The sequence below is a fragment of the Arachis ipaensis genome, chromosome B06, assembly GCF_000816755.2.
Source record: "Arachis ipaensis cultivar K30076 chromosome B06, Araip1.1, whole genome shotgun sequence".
Lineage (NCBI taxonomy): Eukaryota > Viridiplantae > Streptophyta > Magnoliopsida > Fabales > Fabaceae > Arachis > Arachis ipaensis.
In genome coordinates, this window is record NC_029790.2 from 90,775,478 (window position 1) to 90,783,647 (window position 8,170).

The following is an 8,170-nucleotide window of genomic DNA, read 5'->3' on the forward strand; positions in this document are numbered from 1 at the left end:
TAATTTTCTTTAAATAAGATTATCAAATATAATAAATTATAAATTACTTATAGTTTGTCTATCGGAGCTCCGTAACTCAAGATATGGCCAAAAGAAGGAGACGAATAGTAACTTCTCCTCTCTTCTTCCTTCTCTTAAAACAGCGCCCCCCGCTCTTTTCTTTGTGTGTGCTGAAATGAGCTAAAAGCTCATTAAATGTGTATTTATATGTTGGGCCTTGGACCCGATCCAATCTGTTAGCGTTTTAGGTCCGTTTGGCCCACTTTAGGCCAAAACCTTTAAGATTAGTACCCGATTTTCATTTCTAAATACGCGGTGCTCGACAGACTAGAACCGGTATTACCAGCTTAAGTACTGGTACGCATTTTAACAAAAAATTTCTGCAAAAGATACATTTTTCCACTCAGAAAAATTCATTGGATTCAAATCTCACCGTTAAATTTTCAAAACGGTCGATTGAACCAATTTCGAACAATTAAACTATTATTTTATATTATCAAAACGGTCGATTTTAATTACGATTCTTACATTCTCCCCTCCTAATTAGGAATTTTGTCTCCAAAATTCGAGTTGTCCATATACCAACGACGATAGTCCATCTTCGTCTCAGATTCTAGTTTCCACACGCCTTCCGTTGCGTCACTCTGATCGTTGTTATTAAGAATCCGAATTACTCCACTACATCGAATATAAATTTTCCTTTCCCCCCGCCCCTTTTCCCAAACCGTCTTCCTTTAAAACAAATACCACTTTTGCAACATCTTCCAAAACTTTTAAAATAAGTTCAATATAAACCAGTTCAATGTTAAACCTTTTCAAAAGACTCATAAATCATTTATTCTTAAATCAATCAAAATCACTTTTGATAAGTTAAATTATAAACCAATTTCACAAATTAAGAAAATCATAGAACTCACTTTTCTTTTAAACCATATCATTCAAACCAAGAGTTTCGATCCAATTTCAAAACCAAATCATTTAAACCAAAAGTTCCAAACCAATTTAAAAATCATTCTAGGCTTTAAAACTTTTTCAACCAGGTTTAAGGCCATACTGGTTAGAAATTGAAAATCTTAATTAAAAACCCAAAAGCATTCATCCTCATTTTGTAACTGCATTAGTCGGCACTTCCCCTGCCACCAGTGCTAAGCCTCACCTAACAACCAATACACCGCAAACTCCATGAGCTGGTTTTCTGAAACATGTTGAGCTTGCAACGCATTGGCTAGGTTAGTCCTTGCTGCCATAAACTTGGCCTGGTTGTCAGCTGACGGATTACCCTCACTCTCTCCTTGTGTACGTGGTTGCCTTGGCTGTGAGGCACCATTTAGGTCTCTTATCCATACAAGACAAGTGATATCAAGGTGATCAATCTCAATACGCGGTGCCTGACAAGAACATCAAGAGGAAAGAGTTTAGAGCTGGGGATTTAGTCCTCCTCTATAACTCAAGGTTGAAACTCATGCCGGATAAGTTGAGATCAAGGTGGGAAGGACCCTATAGAGTAGAGAAGCCAGAGCCATATGGAGTCTTCCACCTGAGTCATCCTTCAAGCCCCAACTTCTTCAAAGTCAATGGCCACCGCTTGAAGCTATACCATGTTGAGAAGATAAAGAGCAACAAGGAGCTGGAGATCTTCCTCTTGGAGGATCCAATAACATAACAAGACTGAGCTTGTTGGTGCATGAAATCGTGATCTCAATGGCGCTAAAAACTTGGTACGTACTATCATAATCTCAATTCTTCTTCACAACTTCGCACAACTAACCAGCAAGTGCACTGGGTCGTCCAAGTAATAAACTTTACGTGAGTAAGGGTCGATCCCACGGAGATTGTCGGCTTGAAGCAAGCTATGGTCATCCTTGTAAATCTCAGTCAGGTATATTCAAATGGTTATGGGATTTTGATAATTAAAATATAAATAAAATATAAAATAAGATAGAGATACTTATGCAATTCATTGGTGAGACTTTCAGATAAGCGTATGGAGATGCTTTGTTCCTTCTGAATCTCCGCTTTCCTACTGCCTTCATCCAATCATTCATACTCCTTTCCATGGCAAGCTGTATGTTGGGCATCACCATCGTCAATGGCTACCTCCCGTCCTCTCAGTGAAAATAATCCAAATGCGCTGTCACCACACGGCCTATCATCTGTCGGTTCTCACTCATGTTGGAATAGGATCCGTTGATCTTTTTGCGTCTGTCACTATGCCCAGCACTCGTGAGTTTGAAGCTCGTCACAGTCATCCCATCCCGGATCCTACTCGGAATACCACAGACAAGGTTTATACTTTCTGGATCTCAAGAATGGCCGCCAATAATTCTAGCTTATACCACGAAGACTCTGATCTGAACCAGGAGCCCAAGAGATAAACGCTCAAGCTATTACAGATAGAACGGAAGTGGTTGTCAGGCACACGTTCATAGGCGAGAATGATGATGAGTGTCATGGATCATCACATTCATCAGGTTGAAGTACGAGTGAATATCTTGGAATAAGAATAAGCTTGAATTGAATAGAAAAATAATAGTATTTTGCATTAATTCATGAGGAACAGCAGAGCTCCACACCTTAATCTATAGGGTGTAGAAACTCCACCATTGAAAAATACATAAGTGAAAGTGGTCGAGGCATGGCCAAATGGCCAGCCCCCTAAACGTGATCTCTGAACATAAAATTATCCAAAAGATGTGAAATAAATCACTAAAAGTAGTTTTTATACTAAACTAGTAGCTAGGGTTGCATAAGATAAGTAATGATGCAGAAATCCACTTCCGAGCCCACTTGGTGTGTGCTTGGGCTGAGCATTGAGCTTTCATGTGTAGAGACTCTTTTTAGAGTTAAACGCCAGGTTGTAGCCTATTTCTGGCGTTTAACTCTTGAATAGGGTAGGAAGTTGGCGTTTGAATGCTAGTTTGCATCGTCAAAACTCTGGCAAAGTATGGACTATTATATATTTCTGGAAAGCCCTGGATGTGTACTTTCCAACGCATTTGAGATCGCGCCAATTGGGTTTCTGTAGCTCCAGAAAATCCACTTTGAGTACAAGGAGGTCAGAATCCAACAGCATCTGCAGTGCTTTTTCAGCCTATGAATCAGATTTTTGCTCAAGTCCCTCAATTTCAGCCAGAAAATACTTGAAATCACAGAAAAACACACAAACTCATAGTAAAGTCCAGAAATGTGATTTTTATTTAAAAACTAATAAAAATATACTAAAAACTAACTAAATCATACTAAAAACTACTTAAAAATAATGCCAAAAAGTGTATAAATTATCTGCTCATCACAACACCAAACTTAAATTGTTGCTTGTCCCCAAGCAACTGAAAATAAAATAAGATAAAAAGAAGAGAATATACTATAAACTCTAAAATATCAATGAAACTTAGCTCCAATTTAGATGAGCGGGGCTAGTAGCTTTTTGCCTCTGAACAGTTTTGGCATCTCACTTTATCCTTTGAAGTTCAGAATGATTGGCATCTATAAGAACTTAGAATTCAAATAGTTTTATTGATTTTCCTAGTTCAGTATGTTGATTTTTGAACACAACTACTTTATGAGTCTTGGTCGTGGCCCTAAGCACTTTGTTTTCCAGTATTACCACCGGATACATAAATGCCACAGACACATAACTGGGTAAACCTCTTCAGATCGTGACTCAGCTTTGCTAAAGTCCCCAATTAGAGGTGTCCAGGGTTCTTAAGCACACTCTTTTTTTGCTTTGGACCTTGATTTTAACCGCTCAGTCTCAAGCTTTTCACTTGACACCTTCACGCCACAAGCACATGGTTAGGGACAGTTTGGTTTAGCCGCTTAGGCCAGGATTTTATTCCTTTGGGCCCTCCTATCCACTGATGCTCAAAGCCTTGGATCCTTTTTACCCTTGCCTTTTGGTTTAAAGGGTTATTGGCTTTTTCTGCTTACTTTTTCTTTTTCTTTCTCTCTTTTTTTTCGCTAATGTTTTTTTCGCAAGCTTTGTTCTTCACTGCTTTTTCTTGCTTCAAGAATCAATTTTATAATTTTTTAGATTATCAATAACATTTTTCCTTTTTCATTATTCTTTCAAGAGCCAACAATTTTAACATTCATAAAAAACAAATTCAAAAGACATATGCATTGTTCAAGCATTCATTCAAAAAGCAGAAAGTATTGCCACCACATCAAAATAATTAAACTAAGCTCAAGAATGAATTCGAAATCATGTACTTCTTGTTCTTTTGTTTTTAGAACATTTTTCATTTAAGAAAGGTGATGGATTCATAGGACATTCATAGATTTAATGCATAGAGACTAGACACTAATGATCATGTAATAAGACACAAACATAAATAAAAATAAAGCATAGAGAAAGAAAACAGAAAAAAATTAACTAGACAAGGAGATTAAGGAATGGGTCCACCTTAGTGAGGGTGGCGTCTTCTTCCTCTTGAAGAACCAATGGTCTTCTTGAGCTCCTCTATGTCTCTTCCTTGCTTTTGTTGCTCCTCCCTCATAGCCCTTTGATCTTCTCTAATCTCATGGAGAATGATGGAGTGCTCTTGGTGCTCCATCCTTAGTTATCCCATGTTGGAACTTAATTCTCTTAGGGAGGTGTTGATTTGCTCCCAATAGTTTTGTGGAGGAAAGTGCATCCCTTGAGGCATCTCAGGGATTTCATAATGAGGAATTTCCTCATGCTCTTGTTGAGGTCCATGAGTGGGCTCTCTTGTTTGCTCCATCCTTTTCTTAGTGATGGGCTTATCATCATCAATGAGGATGTCTCCCTCTATATCAATTCCAGCTGAATTGCAGAGGTGACAAATGAGGTGAGGAAAGGCTAACCTTGCCAAAGTGGAGGACTTGTCAATCACCTTGTAGAGTTCTTGAGGTATAATCTCATGAACTTCCACTTCCTCCCCAATCATGATACTATGGATCATGATGGCCCGATCCACAGTTACTTCGGATCGGTTGCTAGTAGGAATGATAGAGCGTTGGATGAACTCCAACCATCCTCTAGCTACGGACTTAAGGTCTGGTCTTCTCAATTGAACCGGCTTTCCTCTTGAGTCAACTTTCCATTGATCTCCTTCCACATATATGTCCATGAGGACTTAGTCCAACCTTTGATCAAAGTTGACCCTTCTAGTGTAGGGGCGTGCGTTTTCTTGCATCATTGGTAAGTTGAACGCCAACCTTACATTTTTCGGACTGAAATCTAAGTATTTCCCCCGAACCATTGTAAGCCAATTCTTTGGATTCGAGTTCATACTTTGATCATGGTTCCTAGTGATCCATGTGTTTGCATAAAACTCTTGAACCATTAGGATTCGGACTTGTTGAATAAGATTGGATAGTACCTCCCATCCTCTTCTTCTATTCTCTTATCGGATCTCCGGGTATTCACCTTTTTTGAGCTTAAAAGGGACCTCAGGGATCACCTTTTTCTTGGCCACAACTTCATAGAAGTGGTCTTGATGGACCTTTGAGATGAAACTCTCCATCTCCCATGACTCAGAGGTGGAAGCAATTGCCTTCCCTTTCTTCTTTCTTGAGGTTTCTCTGGCCTTAGGTGCCATTAATGGTTATGGAAAAACAAAAAGCAACGCTTTTTACCACACCAAACTTAAAATGTTTGCTCGTCCTCGAGCAAAAGAAGAAGTAAAATAGTAGAAGAAGAAGAAAATGAAGGAGATTGAGGGGAAGATTGTATTCGGCCAAGGGGGAAGAAGTGTTTGTAATGTGTGAAAAAGAGGTAGTGTTGAGGGGTTTATATAGGGGTGGGGGAAGGGTTAGGTTTCGTGTATTAGGGTTGGGTTTGGGAGGGAAAGGATTTTGAATTTGGAGGAAGGTGGGTTTTTGGGGAAGAGTGGATGGATGTGAGTGGTGAAGAGTATTTGGGGAAGAGGTATGGAGGTGATTGGTGAAGGGTATTTGGTGAAGAGTGTTATGAAAGGGTGTGAAGAGGAGAGAAGAAGAGGTGGGGTAGGTGGGGATCCTGTGAGGTCCACAGATCCTGAGGGGTCAAGGACTTAACATCCCTGCTCTATTTAGGCATGCAAAATGCCCTTAAAGTGCACTTCTGGCATTAAACGCCAGGTTGCTGCTTGTATCTGGCATTTAACGCCAGCTTTTCTCCCATTATTGGCATTAAACGCCAATTAGATGCTCTGTTCTGGTGTTAAACGCCAGTCTGATGCCTGTTTCTGGCATTAAACACCCAGAATGGTGCCAGGCTGGGCGTTTAACGCCCATTCTGCTATTCTTACTGGCGTTTAAACGCCAGTAGCTCTTCCTCTAGGGTGAGCTGTTTTTCATTCTGTTTTTCATTCTATTTTTTATTTTCAGTTGTTTTTGTGACTTCACATGATCATCAACTTAAAGAAAACATAAAATAGCAATGGAAGATAAATAGATATAATTAAATAGCGTTGGGTTGCCTCCCAACAAGCACTTCTTTAATGTCAATAGCTTGACAGTGAGCTCTCATGGAGCTTCACAGATAATCAGAGCAGGGTTGGGGCCTCTCAACACCAAACTTAGAGTTTGAATGTGGGGGTTTTGTTTGACTCTGTATTGAGAGAAGCTTTTCATGCTTCCTCTCCATTGAGTCTTAAATACAAGGTAGTCCTCATTCAACTGAAGGATCAACTCTCCTCTGTCAACATCAATCACAGCGTTTGTTGTGACTAAGAAGGGTCTGCCAAGGATGATGGATTCATCCTCATCCTTCCCAGTGTCTAGGATTATGAAATCAGCAGGGATGTAAAGGCCTTCAACCTTTACTAGCACGTCCTCTACTAGTCCATAAGCCTGTTTCATTGATTTGTCTGCCATTTCTAGTGAGATTCTTGCAGCTTGTACCTCAAAGATTCCCAGTTTCTCCATTACAGAGAGTGGCATGAGGTTTATCCCTGACCCCAGGTCACACAGAGCCTTTTCAAAGGTCATGGTGCCTATGGTACAAGGTATGAAGAATTTTTCAGGATCCGGTTTCTTCTGAAGTAATGTCTGCCTCATTAATGCACTCAGTTCATTGGTGAACAAGGGGGGTTCATCCTCCCAAGTCTCATTACCAAATAACTTGGCATTCAGCTTCATGATTGCTCCTAAATACTTAGCAACTTGCTTTTCAGTGATTTCTTCATCCTCTTCAGAGGAAGAATATTCATCAGAGCTCTTGAATGGCAGAAGAAAGTTCAATGGAATCTCTATGGTCTCTGTTTGAGCCTCAGATTCCTTTGGTTCCTCAAAGGAAAATTTCTTTCTGTCCAGAGGACGTCCCATGAGGCTTTTCTCACTGGGACTTACGTCCTCCTCACTCTCTCCAGGTTCGGCCATATTGGTCATGGTTATGGCCTTGCACTCTCTCTTGGGGTTTTCTTCTGTATTGCTTGGGAGAGTACTGGGAGGAGTTTCAGTAATCTTCTTACTCAGCTGACCCACCTGTGCCTCCAAATTTCTAATGGAGGACCTTGTTTCATTCATGAAATTTAGTATAGTCTTGGATAGATCAGAGACTATGGTTGCCAGGCCAGAATAGCTCTGTTCAGAATTCTCTGTCTGTTGCTGAGAAGATGATAGAAAAGGCTTGCTATTGCTAAACCTATTTCTTTCACCATTATTATTGAAGCCTTGTTGAGGCTTCTGTTGGTCCTTCCATGAGAAATTTCGATGATTTCTCCATGAAGGATTATAGGTGTTTCCATAGGGTTCTCCCATGTAATTCACCTCGACCATTGCAGGATTCTCAGGATCATAAGCTTCTTCTTCAGAAGATGTTTCTTTAGTACTGTTGGATGCAGCTTGCAATCCATTCAGACTCTGAGAAATTATATTGACTTGCTGAGTCAATATTTTGTTCTGAGCCAATATGGCATTTAGAGTATCAATTTCAAGAACTCCCTTCTTCTGAGGTGTCCCATTGTTCACAGGATTCCTCTCAGAGGTGTACATGAACTAGTTATTTGCAACCATTTCAATGAATTCCTGAGCTTCTGCAGGGGGTTTTCAGATGAAGAGATCCTCCTGCAGAATGGTCCAATGACATTTTTGACAACTCAGATAGACTATCATAGAATATATATATGATGCTCCATTCTGGAAGCATGTCAGTAGGACACATTTTGATCAGTTGCTTATATCTTTTCCAAGCTTCATAGAGGAATTCTCCTTCCTTCTGTCT

General features: G+C 39.9%; 1 long non-coding RNA gene across 1 annotated transcript in view; it reads left to right on the forward strand.

The window, feature by feature from the left end:
- Positions 1 to 8,170, forward strand: part of LOC110264049 — a 25,302-nt gene that overhangs the window by 9,011 nt on the left and 8,121 nt on the right. The gene's annotated exons all lie outside the window — the stretch shown is intronic.